The 22,117-nt window shown below is 48.3% G+C and overlaps 4 non-coding genes across 4 annotated transcripts; all 4 read right to left on the reverse strand.

The window, feature by feature from the left end:
• Positions 1–7,004: 7,004 nt before the first annotated feature.
• On the reverse strand, positions 7,005–7,076 carry TRNAP-CGG (transfer RNA proline (anticodon CGG)). Its single transcript has one exon. It is a non-coding gene; the product is annotated as a tRNA-Pro (tRNA).
• A 3,502-nt stretch (positions 7,077–10,578) lies between these two features.
• On the reverse strand, positions 10,579–10,650 carry TRNAP-CGG (transfer RNA proline (anticodon CGG)). The gene has a single exon. It is a non-coding gene; the product is annotated as a tRNA-Pro (tRNA).
• Positions 10,651–14,160: 3,510 nt separating this feature from the next.
• Positions 14,161–14,232, reverse strand: TRNAP-CGG (transfer RNA proline (anticodon CGG)). Its single transcript has one exon. It is a non-coding gene; the product is annotated as a tRNA-Pro (tRNA).
• A 3,493-nt stretch (positions 14,233–17,725) lies between these two features.
• TRNAP-CGG (transfer RNA proline (anticodon CGG)) lies at positions 17,726–17,797 on the reverse strand. Its single transcript has one exon. It is a non-coding gene; the product is annotated as a tRNA-Pro (tRNA).
• Positions 17,798–22,117: the final 4,320 nt, after the last annotated feature.

Below are 22,117 nucleotides of genomic sequence, written 5' to 3' on the forward strand. Positions count from 1 at the left end.
TCTCTTCTGCAGTATGACTAGAGTCATTTGCATGGTCATTATCGAACATGACATAAAAAGCCTCTATCCTTTAGACATTTTGTCCCACATTTACAAGAAAATGACTGAGCGCGACGCTGTGCCAAATTTGCAAGCCCCACGCTCCGTCATTTTCAAAATGCAGGGAAGCGCCGTATTTAGTAGAATACAGCGCACCCCTGTGCTTCCCCCTGCGCCAGCTCTAAATTAGCTGCTGAGCGCCAACGCAGCCGTTCTTGCACCATGGTACAAGGATGACTGCGTTGAGGGGGAAATTGTTTTTGTGCAGGAAGGGACACCTTCCTGGCCAAAAGAAAAATCTTCAATGGTGATTTGCTCTTACTTCTATGTGTGCTGCAGAATGCAGCACACATAGAAAGAGAAAAAACGAGGAGAAATGAAAACATTTCTCCTCAGTGCGCCACTCTAACGATACCCCTGGGATGGCGTTGGATTTTGGCGCTGACGCAGATTTACGACAACTCCTAAATCTGGAGCAGCATCAAAATGCTATGGTGTTGCTGTGGCACACTCACAGCAACACCCATTGCACGCCCCTTCCGGGGAAAGCGCTGAATCCTACGGTGCCGTATTTACAAGGTGGTGTTAAGCCACAAAAAGTGGCTGAACGCCATCTTGTAGATACCGCGCAGTACATAGTGCCACCGGGGCGTCACTAAAAGTGATGCTCCGTTGGCGATTGGGCCTTGTAAGTCTGGCACCTTATTTGCTCAAGGTGTGTGTTCTTGGTGAGGGCAGGAAAGCTATTTTCGCTCTCATACCTTCCTTCCTTGGCTGGCTTGAATGCGGTAGGCTCAGGCTTCAATGCAAAGGTCAAACAGTGAGCAACTGACTGACGTAAGCTGGCGCAACTCCTCTTGGTGAGCTGTGACAGATGCCCCAGGAGCGTAGTACCTCACGATGGTGAGGGATAGACACAGTCTCTTTTATCTCAGCTTGCCTGTCAGCTGAGTCAGGAAATGCAAATACTGGGAAAAAGCCCAGCGACTTGCTGTTTTTGCTTGGCTTCGAACCAGGGACCTTTTGCATGTGAGGTGCGCATGATAACCACTACACTACACAAACAGACACACTTGCCGGTTTGCTTCATGTGGCTATGCATTGTACTGGAACCACCACACTATGGAAACAGACACACCTGCTTGCTTTATGTGGCTCTGCATTGGACTGGGATGCAAGGACTGAGGGCCAATGTTCATGACGCTCAAAGCTGAGCCTTCCGGAACACGATCTCTTGCCTTGGAAGAAAGGAACTGGCATCACTTTCATTCCAAGAGGTGATTTCAGAACTGGACCCGAAATTACCATGGAGAAGCACTGTGCATTTAATGTTCCTATGAGCACTGCTACTCCAGCACAGAAAAGCAGTTGCAAAGAAATCTCGCATACCTTCATGATGCTGAACCGTCTCAACGCAGGTATAAAGCATGTATTGCATTGCAACATGACATCTTACAAGAGTGAAAAGCAGAAATACTCCTGCTTAAAACACAGACTGAACCTATAAAGGTAATGGTTTGTCTGGGATTTGAACCAAGGTCCTCTCACACCCGAAGCGAGAATCATACCCCTATACCAACTAGACTGCTGCTGCAGAGGCATTTGAAACATCTTCTGAAGCGTCTTTCAGAAAAGCAGGGCCATTCGGAGGCTCTCTCTCTAAGCGTGCCATAGCAATTGATGATTTCTGTCAAGGATTTTTTGTTTGTCTCTAGCAAGGAAAGAGGTAGTCAAGATGCCCTGTGCCAGTGAGCAGAACTAGGGCACTGATGTGAAAAGCAGACCCTTTCTGGTAGTTGTAACCCTCTGCAAGTCCTGGACCCTTGCACCTTAGACTTCCAGACCAGAAGCACTGAAGGGCCTGCTAGCTCTTGAACCAGAGAAGCATGCCTCTTGGATTCAAGCACACTTGCTCACTCAGCGCTCGATCAGGCTCGATCAGGTGAGATTGATAGTAGTGGCTCATAGGCCTGAAACACTCACCTGGGAGACGCGGGGTGGCTGATTTCCCGGAATGGCCCTTGATGGGGAAATCACCTCCTTTCCCCCGCCTCATTTCAGAATTGTGTGCAAGTCGCAAGACAGTGTTCAGGGGTTCATGGGTACTGCCTACTCCCAGCTGCCTCTCTGTCTTCTTCATGTAAATTGCAAGTCACGAGGAGGCACCATTGCCAATATGCTCCGCCCACCTAACCAAGAAACCCAGTTTGAGCTTGTCTGCCTGTGTTGTTGCAGGGGCAGTGTCTTCTTTGCCCAAAAGGTGGCAGGAGAGACTCACTTCAAACGATAGAATCAACTGCTTAAGTAGAAACCAGCATGGTAGTTACTGTCATAAAGTGCAGCTCTAACAGAAGGTGTGCCTGAGATGCCCCTTCCAGTAATACACAGAATTTTGATTGAGGGCCCAGCCGATGGGTTGGTGGATTTCTCCTCACATGCCACAGCAGCTTCCAAAGATAGTGGTGTGAGGAGCTGGCTGTGCAAGCAGAGCAAGATTTAAGGTAAGAAAACACACCTGTTAGGAGTGGGATTTGAACCCACGGCTCCATGAAGAGACCAGAAGGCTCAGCTCCACTGAAGATCAAGCTCTCTTGAGTCTGGCACCTTAGACCACTCGGCCACCCTGACAGCCAAAACATTGTGCAGGTCTGACTCTTCAGTCTGCACTTGTTGATGCTGCCGCTTGCAATGTTCCTATCAAAGTCACAGCTTTAAAGGCCCCACAATATAACATGGCCAAGAAAAAAAAAAAAAACAGAACAAGAAACAAGGCACATGCACGACCACCGAGGGATGCAGCTAACTTTTTATCGTCCTGCAATAGTAAAGCACATTTTACACAGGTCACAAGTTTTTAAAGGTCATTTCTGTCTAAGTGTGCTTTGAGAGAGACTGAGGTTTTAGTGAGCAAACACAAAAGCTACTGCTGCCCAGTGTCGAACCGGGGACCTTTTGCGTGTGAGGCAAATGTGACAACCACTACACTACAGAAACAAGCTTGCTGGCTTGACTGAAGGAGCACAGTTCCCCTCATATGTTTGCCCGATTTCCTCTATACTTGATCAGCAGTTGCTCAGAATGCGAGGGGTAAGTGTGAAAATTGCAGCGGTGTCAGCCAGCATGCATACACTCAGACGTCCTGAAAAGTCACAGCTGCGGGCAGAGACAGACAAATATCTGATGCCTAAATGCCAGGAATGCAAGCCTGTGAAATCATCACACAGGGCGCACTGAGAGCAAGCAGGAAGGAAGCCAAGGCATTGTAATCCATTTATCGCCTGAGGCAAAAAATATGTTTTGCGCAACAATGCTTCGAGTGGAATGAGAAATGTTGAGGGGTTGTGTATTTTGAGCAGGATTTGATTGTTTTCCGCTAAAATGGGCTCGTCTGGGATTTGAACCCGGGACCTCTCGCACCCAAAGTGAGAATCATAGCCCTAGACCAACGAGCCTGGGCACAGAAGTGCTACGGCTCCCACCCTGCTCCGAGGGTTGGTGGCAGAGAGTGGGAGACTACATCCCAAAGCAAGAAACGCCACATGGTGCTCTCTTCTGCAGTATGACTAGAGTCATTTGCATGGTCGTCATCGAACATGACATAAAAAGCCTCTATCCTTTAGACATTTTGTCCCAGATTTACAAGAAAATGACTGAGCGCGACGCTGTGCCAAATTTGCAAGCCCCACGCTCCGTCATTTTCAAAATGCAGGGAAGCGCCGTATTTAGTAGAATACAGCGCACTCCTGTGCTTCCCCCTGCGCCAGCTCTAAATTAGCTGCTGAGCGCCAACGCAGCCGTTCTTGCACCATGGTACAAGGATGACTGCGTTGAGGGGGAAATTGTTTTTGTGCAGGAAGGGACACCTTCCTGGCCCAAAGAAAAATCTTCAATGGTGATTTGCTCTTACTTCTATGTGTGCTGCAGAATGCAGCACACATAGAAAGAGAAAAAACGAGGAGAAATGAAAACATTTCTCCTCAGTGCGCCACTCTAACGATACCCCTGGGATGGCGTTGGATTTTGGCGCTGACGCAGATTTACGACAACTCCTAAATCTGGCACAGCATCAAAATGCTATGGTGTTGCTGTGGCACACTCACAGCAACACCCATTGCACGCCCCTTTCAGGGAAAGCGCTGAATGCTAAGGTGCCGTATTTACAAGGTGGTGTTAAGCCACAAAAAGTGGCTGAACGCCATCTTGTAAATACCGCGCAGTGCATAGTGCCACCGGGGCGTCACTAAAAGTGATGCTCCGTTGGCGATTGGCCCTTGTAAGTCTGGCACCTTATTTGCTCAAGGTGTGTGTTCTTGGTGAGGGCAGGAAAGCTATTTTCGCTCTCATACCTTCCTTCCTTGGCTGGCTTGAATGCGGTAGGCTCAGGCTTCAATCCAAAGGTCAAACAGTAAGCAACTGACTGACGTAAGCTGGCGCAACTCCTCTTGGTGAGCTGTGACAGATGCCCCAGGAGCGTAGTACCTCACGATGGTGAGGGATAGACACAGTCTCTTTTATCTCAGCTTGCCTGTCAGCTGAGTCAGGAAATGCAAATACTGGGAAAAAGCCCAGCGACTTGCTGTTTTTGCTTGGCTTCGAACCAGGGACCTTTTGCATGTGAGGTGCGCATGATAACCACTACACTACACAAACAGACACACTTGCCGGTTTGCTTCATGTGGCTATGCATTGTACTGGAACCACCACACTATGGAAACAGACACACCTGCTTGCTTTATGTGGCTCTGCATTGGACTGGGATGCAAGGACTGAGGGCCAATGTTCATGACGCTCAAAGCTGAGCCTTCCGGAACACGATCTCTTGCCTTGGAAGAAAGGAACTGGCATCACTTTCATTCCAAGAGGTGATTTCAGAACTGGACCCGAAATTACCATGGAGAAGCACTGTGCATTTAATGTTCCTATGAGCACTGCTGCTCCAGCACAGAAAAGCAGTTGCAAAGAAATCTCGCATACCTTCATGATGCTGAACCGTCTCAACGCAGGTATAAAGCATGTATTGCATTGCAACATGACATCTTACAAGAGTGAAAAGCAGAAATACTCCTGTTTAAAACACAGACTGAACCTATAAAGGTAAGGGATTGTCTGGGATTTGAACCAAGGTCCTCTCACACCCGAAGCGAGAATCATACCCCTACACCAACTAGACTGCTGCTGCAGAGGCATTTGAAACATCTTCTGAAGCGTCTTTCAGGAAAGCAGGGCCATTTGGAGGCTCTCTCTCTAAGCGTGCCATAGCAATTGATGTTTTCTGTCAAGGATTTTTTGTTTGTCTCTAGCAAGGAAAGAGGTAGTCAAGATGCCCTGTGCCAGTGAGCTGAACTAGGGCACTGATGTGAAAAGCAGACCCTTTCTGGTAGTTGTAACCCTCTGCAAGTTCTGGACCCTTGCACCTTAGACTTCCAGACCAGAAGCACTGAAGGGCCTGCTAGCTCTTGAGCCAGAGAAGCATGCCTCTTGGATTCAAGCACACTTGCTCGCTCAGCGCTCAATCAGGAGAGATCAGGCGAGATTTATAGTAGTGGCTCATAGGCCTGAAACACTCACCTGGGAGACGCGGGGTGGCTGATTTCCCGGAATGGCCCTTGATGGGGAAATCACCTCCTTTCCCCCGCCTCATTTCAGAATTGTGTGCAAGTCGCAAGACAGTGTTCAGGGGTTCATGGGTACTGCCTACTCCCAGCTGCCTCTCTGTCTTCTTCATGTAAATTGCAAGTCACGAGGAGGCACCATTGCCAATATGCTCCGCCCACCTAACCAAGAAACCCAGTTTGAGCTTGTCTGCCTGTGTTGTTGCAGGGGCAGTGTCTTCTTTGCCCAAAAGGTGGCAGGAGAGACTCACTTCAAACGATAGAATCAACTGCTTAAGTAGAAACCAGCATGGTAGTTACTGTCATAAAGTGCCGCTCTAACAGAAGGTGTGCCTGAGATGCCCCTTCCAGTAATACACAGAATTTTGATTGAGGGCCCAGCCGATGGGTTGGTGGATTTCTCCTCACATGCCACAGCAGCTTCCAAAGATAGTGGTGTGAGGAGCTGGCTGTGCAAGCAGAGCAAGATTTAAGGTAAGAAAACACACCTGTTAGGAGTGGGATTTGAACCCACGCCTCCATGAAGAGACCAGAAGGCTCAGCTTCACTGAAGATCAAGCTCTCTTGAGTATGGCTCCTTAGACCACTCGGCCATCCTGACAGCCAAAACATTGTGCAGGTCTGACTCTTCAGTCTGCACTTGTTGATGCTGCCGCTTGCAATGTTCCTATCAAAGTCACAGCTTTAAAGGCCCCACAATATAACATGGCCAAGAAAAAAAAAAAAAACAGAACAAGAAACAAGGCACATGCACGACCACCGAGGGATGCAGATAACTTTTTATCGTCCTGCAATAGTAAAGCACATTTTACACAGGTCACAAGTTTTTAAAGGTCATTTCTGTCTAAGTGTGCATTGAGAGAGACTGAGGTTTTAGTGAGCAAACACAAAAGCTACTGCTGCCCAGTGTCGAACCGAGGAGCTTTTGCGTGTGAGTCAAATGTGATAACCACTACACTACAGAAGCAAGCTTGCTGGCTTGACTGAAGGAGCACAGTTCCCCTCATATGTTTGCCCGATTTCCTCTATACTTGATCAGCAGTTGCTCAGAATGCGAGGGGTAAGTGTGAAAATTGCAGCGGTGTCAGCCAGCATGCATACACTCAGACGTCCTGAAAAGTCACAGCTGCGGGCAGAGACAGACAAATATCTGATGCCTAAATGCCAGGAACGCAAGCCTGTGAAATCATCACACAGGGCGCACTGAGAGCAAGCAGGAAGGAAGCCAAGGCATTGTAATCCATTTTTCGCCTGAGGCAAAAAATATGTTTTGCGCAACAATGCTTCGAGTGGAATGAGAAATGTTGAGGGGTTGTGTATTTTGAGCAGGATTTGATTGTTTTCCGCTAAAATGGGCTCGTCCGGGATTTGAACCCGGGACCTCTTGCACCCGAAGCGAGAATCATACCCCTAGACCAACGAGCCTGGGCACAGAAGTGCTACGGCTCCCACCCTGCTCCGAGGTTTGGTGGCAGAGAGTGGGAGACTACATCCCAAAGCAAGAAACGCCACATGGTGCTCTCTTCTGCAGTATGACTAGAGTCATTTGCATGGTCGTCATCGAACATGACATAAAAAGCCTTTATCCTTTAGACATTTTGTCCCAGATTTACAAGAAAATGACTGAGCGTGACGCTGTGCCAAATTTGCATGCCCCACGCTCCGTCATTTTCAAAATGCAGGGAAGCGCCGTATTTAGTAGAACACAGCGCACCCCTGTGCTTCCCCCTGCGCCAGCTCTAAATTAGCTGCTGAGCGCCAACGCAGCCGTTCTTGCACCATGGTACAAGGATGACTGCGTTGAGGGGGAAATTGTTTTTGTGCAGGAAGGGACACCTTCCTGGCCAAAAGAAAAATCTTCAATGGTGATTTGCTCTTACTTCTATGTGTGCTGCAGAATGCAGCACACATAGAAAGAGAAAAAACAAGGAGAAATGAAAACATTTCTCCTCAGTGCGCCACTCTAACGATACCCCTGGGATGGCGTTGGATTTTGGCGCTGACGCAGATTTATGACAACTCCTAAATCTGGAGCAGCATTAAAATGCTATGGTGTTGCTGTGGCACACTCACAGCAACACCCATTGCACGCCCCTTCCAGGGAAAGCGCTGAATGCTAAGGTGCCGTATTTACAAGGTGGTGTTAAGCCACAAAAAGTGGCTGAACACCATCTTGTAAATACCGCGCAGTGCATAGTGCCACCGGGGCGTAACTAAAAGTGTTGCTCCGTTGGCGATTGGGCCTTGTAAGTCTGGCACCTTATTTGCTCAAGGTGTGTGTTCTTGGTGAGGGCAGGAAAGCTATTTTCGCTCTCATACCTTCCTTCCTTGGCTGGCTTGAATGCAGTAGGCTCAGGCTTCAATGCAAAGGTCAAACAGTGAGCAACTGACTGACGTAAGCTGACGCAACTCCTCTTGGTGAGTTGTGACAGATGCCCCAGGAGCATAGTACCTCACGATGGTGAGGGATAGACACAGTCTCTTTTATCTCAGCTTGCCTGTCAGCTGAGTCAGGAAATGCAAATACTGGGAAAAAGCCCAGCGACTTGCTGTATTTGCTTGGCTTCGAACCAGGGACCTTTTGCATGTGAGGTGCGCATGATAACCACTAAACTACACAAACAGACACACTTGCCGGTTTGCTTCATGTGGCTATGCATTGTACTGGAACCACCACACTATGGAAACAGACACACCTGCTTGCTTTATGTGGCTCTGCATTGGACTGGGATGCAAGGACTGAGGGCCAATGTTCATGACGCTCAAAGCTGAGCCTTCCGGAACACGATCTCTTGCCTTGGAAGAAAGGAACTGGCATCACTTTCATTCCAAGAGGTGATTTCAGAACTGGACCCGAAATTACCATGGAGAAGCACTGTGCATTTAATGTTCCTATGAGCACTGCTGCTCCAGCACAGAAAAGCAGTTGCAAAGAAATCTCGCATACCTTCATGATGCTGAACCGTCTCAACGCAGGTATAAAGCATGTATTGCATTGCAACATGACATCTTACAAGAGTGAAAAGCAGAAATACTCCTGTTTAAAACACAGACTGAACCTATAGAGGTAAGGGTTTGTCTGGGATTGAACCAAGGTCCTCTCACACCCGAAGCGAGAATCATACCTCTACACCAACTAGACTGCTGCTGCAGAGGCATTTGAAACATCTTCTGAAGCGTCTTACAGGAAAGCAGGGCCATTTGGAGGCTCTCTCTCTAAGCGTGCCATAGCAATTGATGTTTTCTGTCAAGGATTTTTTGTTTGTCTCTAGCAAGGAAAGAGGTAGTCAAGACGCCCTGTGCCAGTGAGCTGAACTAGGGCACTGATGTGAAAAGCAGACCCTTTCTGGTAGTTGTAACCCTCTGCAAGTCCTGGACCCTTGCACCTTAGACTTCCAGACCAGAAGCACTGAAGGGCCTGCTAGCTCTTGAGCCAGAGAAGCATGCCTCTTGGATTCAAGCACACTTGCTCACTCAGCGCTCGATCAGGCGAGATTTATAGTAGTGGCTCATAGGCCTGAAACACTCACCTGGGAGACGCGGGGTGGCTGATTTCCCGGAATGGCCCTTGATGGGGAAATCACCTCCTTTCCCCCGCCTCATTTCAGAACTGTGTGCAAGTCGCAAGACAGTGTTCAGGGGTTCATGGGTACTGCCTACTCCCAGCTGCCTCTCTGTCTTCTTCATGTAAATTGCAAGTCACGAGGAGGCACCATTGCCAATATGCTCCGCCCACCTAACCAAGAAACCCAGTTTGAGCTTGTCTGCCTGTGTTGTTGCAGGGGAAGTGTCTTCTTTGCCCAAAAGGTGGCAGGAGAGACTCACTTCAAACGATAGAATCAACTGCTTAAGTAGAAACCAGCATGGTAGTTACTGTCATAAAGTGCAGCTCTAACAGAAGGTGTGCCTGACATGCCCCTTCCAGTAATACACAGAATTTTGATTGAGGGCCCAGCCGATGGGTTGGTGGATTTCTCCTCACATGCCACAGCAGCTTCCAAAGATAGTGGTGTGAGGAGCTGGCTGTGCAAGCAGAGCAAGATTTAAGGTAAGAAAACACACCTGTTAGGAGTGGGATTTGAACCCACGCCTCCATGAAGAGACCAGAAGGCTCAGCTTCACTGAAGATCAAGCTCTCTTGAGTCTGGCACCTTAGACCACTCGGCCATCCTGACAGCCAAAACATTGTGCAGGTCTGACTCTTCAGTCTGCACTTGTTGATGCTGCCGCTTGCAATGTTCCTATCAAAGTCACAGCTTTAAAGGCCCCACAATATAACATGGCCAAGAAAAAAAAAAAAAACAGAACAAGAAACAAGGCACATGCACGACCACCGAGGGATGCAGATAACTTTTTATCGTCCTGCAATAGTAAAGCACATTTTACACAGGTCACAAGTTTTTAAAGGTCATTTCTGTCTAAGTGTGCATTGAGAGAGACTGAGGTTTTAGTGAGCAAACACAAAAGCTACTGCTGCCCAGTGTCGAACCGGGGACCTTTTGCATGTGAGGCAAATGTGATAACCACTACACTACAGAAACAAGCTTGCTGGCTTGACTGAAGGAGCACAGTTCCCCTCATATGTTTGCCCGATTTCCTCTATACTTGATCAGCAGTTGCTCAGAATGCGAGGGGTAAGTGTGAAAATTGCAGCGGTGTCAGCCAGCATGCATACACTCAGACGTCCTGAAAAGTCACAGCTGCGGGCAGAGACAGACAAATATCTGATGCCTAAATGCCAGGAACGCAAGTCTGTGAAATCATCACACAGGGCGCACTGAGAGCAAGCAGGAAGGAAGCCAAGGCATTGTAATCCATTTTTCGCCTGAGGCAAAAAATATGTTTTGCGCAACAATGCTTCGAGTGGAATGAGAAATGTTGAGGGGTTGTGTATTTTGAGCAGGATTTGATTGTTTTCCGCTAAAATGGGCTTGTCTGGGATTTGAACCCAGGACCTCTCGCACCCGAAGCGAGAATCATACCCCTAGACCAACGAGCCTGGGCACAGAAGTGCTACGGCTCCCACCCTGCTCCGAGGGTTGGTGGCAGAGAGTGGGAGACTACATCCCAAAGCAAGAAACACCACATGGTGCTCTCTTCTGCAGTATGACTAGAGTCATTTGCATGGTCGTCATCGAACATGACATAAAAAGCCTCTATCCTTTAGACATTTTGTCCCAGATTTATAAGAAAATGACTGAGCGCGACGCTGTGCCAAATTTGCAAGCACCACGCTCCGTCATTTTCGAAATGCAGGGAAGCGCCGTATTTAGTAGAATACAGCGCACCCCTGTGCTTCCCCCTGCGCCAGCTCTAAATTAGCTGCTGAGCGCCAACGCAGCCGTTCTTGCACCATGGTACAAGGATGACTGCGTTGAGGGGGAAATTGTTTTTGTGCAGGAAGGGACACCTTCCTGGCCAAAAGAAAAATCTTCAATGGTGATTTGCTCTTACTTCTATGTGTGCTGCAGAATGCAGCACACATAGAAAGAGAAAAAACGAGGAGAAATGAAAACATTTCTCCTCAGTGCGCCACTCTAACGATACCCCTGGGATGGCGTTGGATTTTGGCGCTGACGCAGATTTACGACAACTCCTAAATCTGGAGCAGCATCAAAATGCTATGGTGTTGCTGTGGCACACTCACAGCAACACCCATTGCACGCCCCTTCCAGGGAAAGCGCTGAATGCTAAGGTGCCGTATTTACAAGGTGGTGTTAAGCCACAAAAAGTGGCTGAACGCCATCTTGTAAATACCGCGCAGTGCATAGTGCCACCGGGGCGTCACTAAAAGTGATGCTCCGTTGGCGATTGGGCCTTGTAAGTCTGGCACCTTATTTGCTCAAGGTGTGTGTTCTTGGTGAGGGCAGGAAAGCTATTTTCGCTCTCATACCTTCCTTCCTTGGCTGGCTTGAATGCGGTAGGCTCAGGCTTCAATGCAAAGGTCAAACAGTGAGCAACTGACTGACGTAACCTGGCGCAACTCCTCTTGGTGAGCTGTGACAGATGCCCCAGGAGCGTAGTACCTCACGATGGTGAGGGATAGACACAGTCTCTTTTATCTCAGCTTGCCTGTCAGCTGAGTCAGGAAATGCAAATACTGGGAAAAAGCCCAGCGACTTGCTGTTTTTGCTTGGCTTCGAACCAGGGACCTTTTGCATGTGAGGTGCGCATGATAAACACTACACAAACAGACACACTTGCCGGTTTGCTTCATGTGGCTATGCATTGTACTGGAACCACCACACTATGGAAACAGACACACCTGCTTGCTTTATGTGGCTCTGCATTGGACTGGGATGCAAGGACTGAGGGCCAATGTTCATGACACTCAAAGCTGAGCCTTCCGGAACACGATCTCTTGCCTTGGAAGAAAGGAACTGGCATCACTTTCATTCCAAGAGGTGATTTCAGAACTGGACCCGAAATTACCATGGAGAAGCACTGTGCATTTAATGTTCCTATGAGCACTGTTGCTCCAGCACAGAAAAGCAGTTGCAAAGAAATCTCGCATACCTTCATGATGCTGAACCGTCTCAACGCAGGTATAAAGCATGTATTGCATTGCAACATGACATCTTACAAGAGTGAAAAGCAGAAATACTCCTGTTTAAAACACAGACTGAACCTATAAAGGTAAGGGTTTGTCTGGGATTTGAACCAAGGTCCTCTCACACCCGAAGCGAGAATCATACCCCTACACCAACTAGACTGCTGCTGCAGAGGCATTTGAAACATCTTCTGAAGCGTCTTTCAGGAAAGCAGGGCCATTTGGAGGCTCTCTCTCTAAGCGTGCCATAGCAATTGATGTTTTCTGTCAAGGATTTTTTGTTTGTCTCTAGCAAGGAAAGAGGTAGTCAAGATGCCCTGTGCCAGTGAGCTGAACTAGGACACTGATGTGAAAAGCAGACCCTTTCTGGTAGTTGTAACCCTCTGCAAGTCCTGGACCCTTGCACCTTAGACTTCCAGACCAGAAGCACTGAAGGGCCTGCTAGCTCTTGAGCCAGAGAAGCATGCCTCTTGGATTCAAGCACACTTGCTCGCTCAGCGCTCGATCAGGTTCTATCAGGCGAGATTTATAGTAGTGGCTCATAGGCCTGAAACACTCACCTGGGAGACGCGGGGTGGCTGATTTCCCGGAATGGCCCTTGATGGGGAAATCACCTCCTTTCCCCCGCCTCATTTCAGAATTGTGTGCAAGTCGCAAGACAGTGTTCAGGGGTTCATGGGTACTGCCTACTCCCAGCTGCCTCTCTGTCTTCTTCATGTAAATTGCAAGTCATGAGGAGGCACCATTGCCAATATGCTCCGCCCACCTAACCAAGAAACCCAGTTTGAGCTTGTCTGCCTGTGTTGTTGCAGGGGCAGTGTCTTCTTTGCCCAAAAAGGTGGCAGGAGAGACTCACTTCAAACGATAGAATCAACTGCTTAAGTAGAAACCAGCATGGTAGTTACTGTCATAAAGTGCAGCTCTAACAGAAGGTGTGCCTGAGATGCCCCCTCCAGTAATACACAGAATTTTGATTGAGGGCCCAGCCGATGGGTTGGTGGATTTCTCCTCACATGCCACAGCACCTTCCAAAGATAGTGGTGTGAGGAGCTGGCTGTGCAAGCAGAGCAAGATTTAAGGTAAGAAAACACACCTGTTAGGAGTGGGATTTGAACCCACGCCTCCATGAAGAGACCAGAAGGCTCAGCTTCACTGAAGATCAAGCTCTCTTGAGTCTGACACCTTAGACCACTCGGTCATCCTGACAGCCAAAACATTGTGCAGGTCTGACTCTTCAGTCTGCACTTGTTGATGCTGCTGCTTGCAATGTTCCTATCAAAGTCACAGCTTTAAAGGCCCCACAATATAACATGGCCAAGAAAAAGAAAAAAAAACAGAACAAGAAACAAGGCACATGCACGACCACCGAGGGATGCAGATAACTTTTTATCGTCCTGCAATAGTAAAGCACATTTTACACAGGTCACAAGTTTTTAAAGGTCATTTCTGTCTAAGTGTGCATTGAGAGAGACTGAGGTTTTAGTGAGCAAACACAAAAGCTACTGCTGCCCAGTGTTGAACCGGGGACCTTTTGCGTGTGAGGCAAATGTGATAACCACTACACTACAGAAACAAGCTTGCTGGCTTGACTGAAGGAGCACAGTTCCCCTCATATGTTTGCCCGATTTCCTCTATACTTGATCAGCAGTTGCTCAGAATGCGAGGGGTAAGTGTGAAAATTGCAGCGGTGTCAGCCAGCATGCATACACTCAGACGTCCTGAAAAGTCACAGCTGCGGGCAGAGACAGACAAATATCTGATGCCTAAATGCCAGGAACGCAAGCCTGTGAAATCATCACACAGGGCGCACTGAGAGCAAGCAGGAAGGAAGCCAAGGCATTGTAATCCATTTTTCGCCTGAGGCAAAAAATATGTTTTGCGCAACAATGCTTCGAGTGGAATGAGAAATGTTGAGGGGTTGTGTATTTTGAGCAGGATTTGATTGTTTTCCCCTAAAATGGGCTCGTCCGGGATTTGAACCCGGGACCTCTCGCACCCGAAGCGAGAATCATACCCCTAGACCAACAAGCCTGGGCACAGAAGCGCTACGGCTCCCACACTGCTCCGAGAGTTGGTGGCAGAGAGTGGGAGACTACATCCCAAAGCAAGAAACGCCACATGGTGCTCTCTTCTGCAGTATGACTAGAGTCATTTGCATGGTCGTCATCGAACATGACATAAAAAGCCTTTATCCTTTAGACATTTTGTCCCAGATTTACAAGAAAATGACTGAGCGTGACGCTGTGCCAAATTTGCAAGCCCCACGCTCCATCTTTTTCAAAATGCAGGGAAGCGCCGTATTTAGTAGAATACAGCGCACCCCTGTGCTTCCCCCTGCGCCAGCTCTAAATTAGCTGCTGAGCGCCAACGCAGCCGTTCTTGCACCATGGTACAAGGATGACTGCGTTGAGGGGGAAATTGTTTTTGTGCAGGAAGGGAAACCTTCCTGGCCAAAAGAAAAATCTTCAATGGTGATTTGCTCTTACTTCTATGTGTGCTGCAGAATGCAGCACACATAGAAAGAGAAAAAACGAGGAGAAATGAAAACATTTCTCCTCAGTGCGCCACTCTAACGATACCCCTGGGATGGCGTTGGATTTTGGCGCTGACGCAGGTTTACGACAACTCCTAAATCTGGAGCAGCATTAAAATGCTATGGTGTTGCTGTGGCACACTCACAGCAACACCCATTGCACGCCCCTTCCAGAGAAAGCGCTGAATGCTAAGGTGCCGTATTTACAAGGTGGTGTTAAGCCACAAAAAGTGGCTGAACGCCATCTTGTAAATACCGCGCAGTGCATAGTGCCACCGGGGCGTCACTAAAAGTGATACTCCGTTGGCGATTGGGCCTTGTAAGTCTGGCACCTTATTTGCTCAAGGTGTGTGTTCTTGGTGAGGGCAGGAAAGCTATTTTCGCTCTCATACCTTCCTTCCTTGGCTGGCTTGAATGCGGTAGGCTCAGGCTTCAATGCAAAGGTCAAACAGTGAGCAACTGACTGACGTAAGCTGGCGCAACTCCTCTTGGTGAGTTGTGACAGATGCCCGAGGAGCATAGTACCTCACGATGGTGAGGGATAGACACAGTCTCTTTTATCTTAGCTTGCCTGTCAGCTGAGTCAGGAAATGCAAATACTGGGAAAAAGCCCAGCGACTTGCTTGGCTTCGAACCAGGGACCTTTTGCATGTGAGGTGCGCATGATAACCACTACACTACACAAACAGACACACTTGCCGGTTTGCTTCATGTGGCTATGCATTGTACTGGAACCACCACACTATGGAAACAGACACACCTGCTTGCTTTATGTGGCTCTGCATTGGACTGGGATGCAAGGACTGAGGGCCAATGTTCATGACGCTCAAAGCTGAGCCTTCCGGAACACGATCTCTTGCCTTGGAAGAAAGGAACTGGCATCACTTTCATTCCAAGAGGTGATTTCAGAACTGGACCCGAAATTACCATGGAGAAGCACTGTGCATTTAATGTTCCTATGAGCACTGCTGCTCCAGCACAGAAAAGCAGTTGCAAAGAAATCTCGCATACCTTCATGATGCTGAACCGTCTCAACGCAGGTATAAAGCATGTATTGCATTGCAACATGACATCTTACAAGAGTGAAAAGCAGAAATACTCCTGTTTAAAACACAGACTGAACCTATAAAGGTAAGGGTTTGTCTGGGATTGAACCAAGGTCCTCTCACACCCGAAGCGAGAATCATACCCTTACACCAACTAGACTGCTGCTGCAGAGGCATTTGAAACATCTTCTGAAGCGTCTTTCAGGAAAGCAGGGCCATTTGGAGGCTCTCTCTATAATCGTGCCATAGCAATTGATGTTTTCTGTCAAGGATTTTTTGTTTGTCTCTAGCAAGGAAAGAGGTAGTCAAGATGCCCTGTGCCAGTGAGCTGAACTAGGGCACTGATGTGAAAAGCAGACCCTTTCTGGTAGTTGTAACCCTCTGCAAGTCCTGAACCCTTGCACCTTAGACTTCCAGACCAGAAGCACTGAAGGGCCTGCTAGCTCTTGAGCCAGAGAAGCATGCCTCTTGGATTCAAGCACACTTGCTCACTCAGCGCTCAATCAGACTCAATTTATAGTAGTGGCTCATAGGCCTGAAACACTCACCTGGGAGACGCGGGGTGGCTGATTTCCCGGAATGGCCCTTGATGGGGAAATCACCTCCTTTCCCCCGCCTCATTTCAGAATTGTGTGCAAGTCGCAAGACAGTGTTCAGGGGTTCATGGGTACTGCCTACTCCCAGCTGCCTCTCTGTCTTCTTCATGTAAATTGCAAGTCACGAGGAGGCACCATTGCCAATATGCTCCGCCCACCTAACCAAGAAACCCAGTTTGAGCTTGTCTGCCTGTGTTGTTGCAGGGGCAGTGTCTTCTTTGCCCAAAAGGTGGCAGGAGAGACTCACTTCAAACGATAGAATCAACTGCTTAAGTAGAAACCAGCATGGTAGTTACTGTCATAAAGTGCAGCTCTAACAGAAGGTGTGCCTGAGATGCCCCTTCCAGTAATACACAGAATTTTGATTGAGGGCCCAGCCGATGGGTTGGTGGATTTCTCCTCACATGCCACAGCAGCTTCCAAAGATAGTGGTGTGAGGAGCTGGCTGTGCAAGCAGAGCAAGATTTAAGGTAAGAAAACACACCTGTTAGGAGTGGGATTTGAACCCACGCCTCCATGAAGAGACCAGAAGGCTCAGCTTCACTGAAGATCAAGCTCTCTTGAGTCTGGCACCTTAGACCACTCGGCCATCCTGACAGCCAAAACATTGTGCAGGTCTGACTCTTCAGTCTGCACTTGTTGATGCTGCCGCTTGCAATGTTCCTATCAAAGTCACAGCTTTAAAGGCCCCACAATATAACATGGCCAAGAAAAAAAAAAAAAACAGAACAAGAAACAAGGCACATGCACGACCACCGAGGGATGCAGATAACTTTTTATCGTCCTGCAATAGTAAAGCACATTTTACACAGGTCACTAGTTTTTAAAGGTCATTTCTGTCTAAGTGTGCATTGAGAGAGACTGAGGTTTTAGTGAGCAAACACAAAAGCTACTGCTGCCCAGTGTCGAACCGGGGACCTTTTGCGTGTGAGGCAAATGTGATAACCACTAGACTACAGAAACAAGCTTGCTGGTTTGACTGAAGGAGCAGAGTTCCCCTCATATGTTTGCCCGATTTCCTCTATACTTGATCAGCAGTTGCTCAGAATGCGAGGGGTAAGTGTGAAAATTGCAGCGGTGTCAGCCAGCATGCATACACTCAGACGTCCTGAAAAGTCACAGCTGCGGGCAGAGACAGACAAATATCTGATGCCTAAATGCCAGGAACGCAAGCCTGTGAAATCATCACACAGGGCGCACTGAGAGCAAGCAGGAAGGAAGCCAAGGCATTGTAATCCATTTTTCGCCTGAGGCAAAAAATATGTTTTGCGCAACAATGCTTCGAGTGGAATGAGAAATGTTGAGGGGTTGTGTATTTTGAGCAGGATTTGATTGTTTTCCCCTAAAATGGGCTCGTCCGGGATTTGAACCCGGGACCTCTCGCACCCGAAGCGAGAATCATACCCCTAGACCAACGAGCCTGGGCACAGAAGAGCTACGGCTCCCACACTGTTCCGAGGGTTGGTGGCAGAGAGTGGGAGACTACATCCCAAAGCAAGAAACGCCACATGGTGCTCTCTTCTGCAGTATGACTAGAGTCATTTGCATGGTCGTCATCGAACATGACATAAAAAGCCTTTATCCTTTAGACATTTTGTCCCAGATTTACAAGAAAATGACTGAGCGTGACGCTGTGCCAAATTTGCAAGCCCCACGCTCCGTCATTTTCAAAATGCAGGGAAGCGCCGTATTTAGTAGAATACAGCGCACCCCTGTGCTTCCCCCTGCGCCAGCTCTAAATTAGCTGCTGAGCGCCAATGCAGCCGTTCTTGCACCATGGTACAAGGATGACTGCGCTGAGGGGGAAATTGTTTTTGTGCAGGAAGGGAAACCTTCCTGGCCAAAAGAAAAATCTTCAATGGTGATTTGCTCTTACTTCTATGTGTGCTGCAGAATGCAGCACACATAGAAAGAGAAAAAACGAGGAGAAATGAAAACATTTCTCCTCAGTGCGCCACTCTAACGATACCCCTGGGATGGCGTTGGATTTTGGCGCTGACGCAGGTTTACGACAACTCCTAAATCTGGAGCAGCATTAAAATGCTATGGTGTTGCTGTGGCACACTCACAGCAACACCCATTGCACGCTCCTTCCAGAGAAAGCGCTGAATGCTAAGGTGCCATATTTACAAGGTGGTGTTAAGCCACAAAAAGTGGCTGAACGCCATCTTGTAAATACCGCGCAGTGCATAGTGCCACCGGGGCGTCACTAAAAGTGATGCTCCGTTGGCGATTGGGCCTTGTAAGTCTGGCACCTTATTTGCTCAAGGTGTGTGTTCTTGGAGAGGGCAGGAAAGCTATTTTCGCTCTCATACCTTCCTTCCTTGGCTGGCTTGAATGCGGTAGGCTCAGGCTTCAATGCAAAGGTCAAACAGTGAACAACTGACTGACGTAAGCTGGCGCAACTCCTCTTGGTGAGTTGTGACAGATGCCCGAGGAGCATAGTACCTCACGATGGTGAGGGATAGACACAGTCTCTTTTATCTCAGCTTGCCTGTCAGCTGAGTCAGGAAATGCAAATACTGGGAAAAAGCCCAGCGACTTGCTTGGCTTCGAACCAGGGACCTTTTGCATGTGAGGTGCGCATGATAACCACTACACTACACAAACAGACACACTTGCCGGTTTGCTTCATGTGGCTATGCATTGTACTGGAACCACCACACTATGGAAACAGACACACCTGCTTGCTTTATGTGGCTCTGCATTGGACTGGGATGCAAGGACTGAGGGCCAATGTTCATGACGCTCAAAGCTGAGCCTTCCGGAACACGATCTCTTGCCTTGGAAGAAAGGAACTGGCATCACTTTCATTCCAAGAGGTGATTTCAGAACTGGACCCGAAATTACCATGGAGAAGCACTGTGCATTTAATGTTCCTATGAGCACTGCTGCTCCAGCACAGAAAAGCAGTTGCAAAGAAATCTCGCATACCTTCATGATGCTGAACCGTCTCAACGCAGGTATAAAGCATGTATTGCATTGCAACATGACATCTTACAAGAGTGAAAAGCAGAAATACTCCTGTTTAAAACACAGACTGAACCTATAAAGGTAAGGGTTTGTCTGGGATTGAACCAAGGTCCTCTCACACCCGAAGCGAGAATCATACCCTTACACCAACTAGACTGCTGCTGCAGAGGCATTTGAAACATCTTCTGAAGCGTCTTTCAGGAAAGCAGGGCCATTTGGAGGCTCTCTCTATAAGCGTGCCATAGCAATTGATGTTTTCTGTCAAGGATTTTTTGTTTGTCTCTAGCAAGGAAAGAGGTAGTCAAGATGCCCTGTGCCAGTGAGCTGAACTAGGGCACTGATGTGAAAAGCAGACCCTTTCTGGTAGTTGTAACCCTCTGCAAGTCCTGGACCCTTGCACCTTAGACTTCCAGACCAGAAGCACTGAAGGGCCTGCTAGCTCTTGAGCCAGAGAAGCATGCCTCTTGGATTCAAGCACACTTGCTCACTCAGCGCTCAATCAGACTCGATTTATAGTAGTGGCTCATAGGCCTGAAACACTCACCTGGGAGACGCGGGGTGGCTGATTTCCCGGAATGGCCCTTGATGGGGAAATCACCTCCTTTCCCCCGCCTCATTTCAGAATTGTGTGCAAGTCGCAAGACAGTGTTCAGGGGTTCATGGGTACTGCCTACTCCCAGCTGCCTCTCTGTCTTCTTCATGTAAATTGCAAGTCACGAGGAGGCACCATTGCCAATATGCTCCGCCCACCTAACCAAGAAACCCAGTTTGAGCTTGTCTGCCTGTGTTGTTGCAGGGGCAGTGTCTTCTTTGCCCAAAAGGTGGCAGGAGAGACTCACTTCAAACAATAGAATCAACTGCTTAAGTAGAAACCAGCATGGTAGTTACTGTCATAAAGTGCAGCTCTAACAGAAGGTGTGCCTGAGATGCCCCTTCCAGTAATACACAGAATTTTGATTGAGGGCCCAGCCGATGGGTTGGTGGATTTCTCCTCACATGCCACAGCAGCTTCCAAAGATAGTGGTGTGAGGAGCTGGCTGTGCAAGCAGAGCAAGATTTAAGGTAAGAAAACACACCTGTTAGGAGTGGGATTTGAACCCACGCCTCCATGAAGAGACCAGAAGGTTCAGCTTCTCTGAAGATCAAGCTCTCTTGAGTCTGGCACCTTAGACCACTCGGCCATCCTGACAGCCAAAACGTTGTGCAGGTCTGACTCTTCAGTCTGCACTTGTTGATGCTGCCGCTTGCAATGTTCCTATCAAAGTCACAGCTTTAAAGGCCCCACAATATAACATGGCCAAGAAAAAAAAAAAAAACAGAACAAGAAACAAGGCACATGCACGACCACCGAGGGATGCAGATAACTTTTTATCGTCCTGCAATAGTAAAGCACATTTTACACAGGTCACAAGTTTTTAAAGGTCATTTCTGTCTAAGTGTGCATTGAGAGAGACTGAGGTTTTAGTGAGCAAACACAAAAGCTACTGCTGCCCAGTGTCGAACCGGGGACCTTTTGCGTGTGAGGAAAATGTGATAACCACTACACTACAGAAACAAGCTTGTTGGCTTGACTGAAGGAGCACAGTTCCCCTCATATGTTTGCCCGATTTCCTCTATACTTGATTAGCAGTTGCTCAGAATGCGAGGGGTAAGTGTGAAAATTGCAGCGGTGTCAGCCAGCATGCATACACTCAGACGTCCTGAAAAGTCACAGCTGCGGGCAGAGACAGACAAATATCTGATGCCTAAATGCCAGGAACGCAAGTCTGTGAAATCATCACGCAGGGCGCACTGAGAGCAAGCAGGAAGGAAGCCAAGGCATTGTAATCCATTTTTCGCCTGAGGCAAAAAATATGTTTTGCGCAACAATGCTTCGAGTGGAATGAGAAATGTTGAGGGGTTGTGTATTTTGAGCAGGATTTGTTTGTTTTCCGCTAAAATGGGCTCGTCTGGGATTTGAACCCGGGACCTCTCGCACCCGAACCGAGAATCATACCCCTAGACCAACGAGCCTGGGCACATAAGCGCTACGGCTCCCACCCTGCTCCGAGGGTTGGTGGAAGAGAGTGGGAGACTGCATCCCAAAGCAAGAAACACCACATGGTGCTCTCTTCTGCAGTATGACTAGAGTCATTTGCATGGTCGTCATCGAACATGACATAAAAAGCCTCTATCCTTTAGACATTTTGTCCCAGATTTACAAGAAAATGACTGAGCGCGACGCTGTGCCAAATTTGCAAGCCCCACGCTCCGTCATTTTCAAAATGCAGGGAAGCGCCGTATTTAGTAGAATACAGCGCACCCCTGTGCTTCCCCCTGCGCCAGCTCTAAATTAGCTGCTGAGCGCCAACGCAGCCGTTCTTGCACCATGGTAGAAGGATGACTGCGTTGAGGGGGAAATTGTTTTTGTGCAGGAAGGGACACCTTCCTGGCCCAAAGAAAAATCTTCAATGGTGATTTGCTCTTACTTCTATGTGTGCTGCAGAATGCAGCACACATAGAAAGAGAAAAAACGAGGAGAAATGAAAACATTTCTCCTCAGTGCGCCACTCTATCGATACCCCTGGGATGGCATTGGATTTTGGCGCTGACGCAGATTTACGACAACTCCTAAATCTGGAGCAGCATCAAAATGCTATGGTGTTGCTGTGGCACACTCACAGCAACACCCATTGCACGCCCCTTCCAGGGAAAGCGCTGAATGCTAAGGTGCCGTATTTACAAGGCGGTGTTAAGCCACAAAAAGTGGCTGAACGCCATCTTGTAAA

Source organism: Pleurodeles waltl, unplaced genomic scaffold (genome assembly GCF_031143425.1).
Source record: "Pleurodeles waltl isolate 20211129_DDA unplaced genomic scaffold, aPleWal1.hap1.20221129 scaffold_72, whole genome shotgun sequence".
Lineage (NCBI taxonomy): Eukaryota > Metazoa > Chordata > Amphibia > Caudata > Salamandridae > Pleurodeles > Pleurodeles waltl.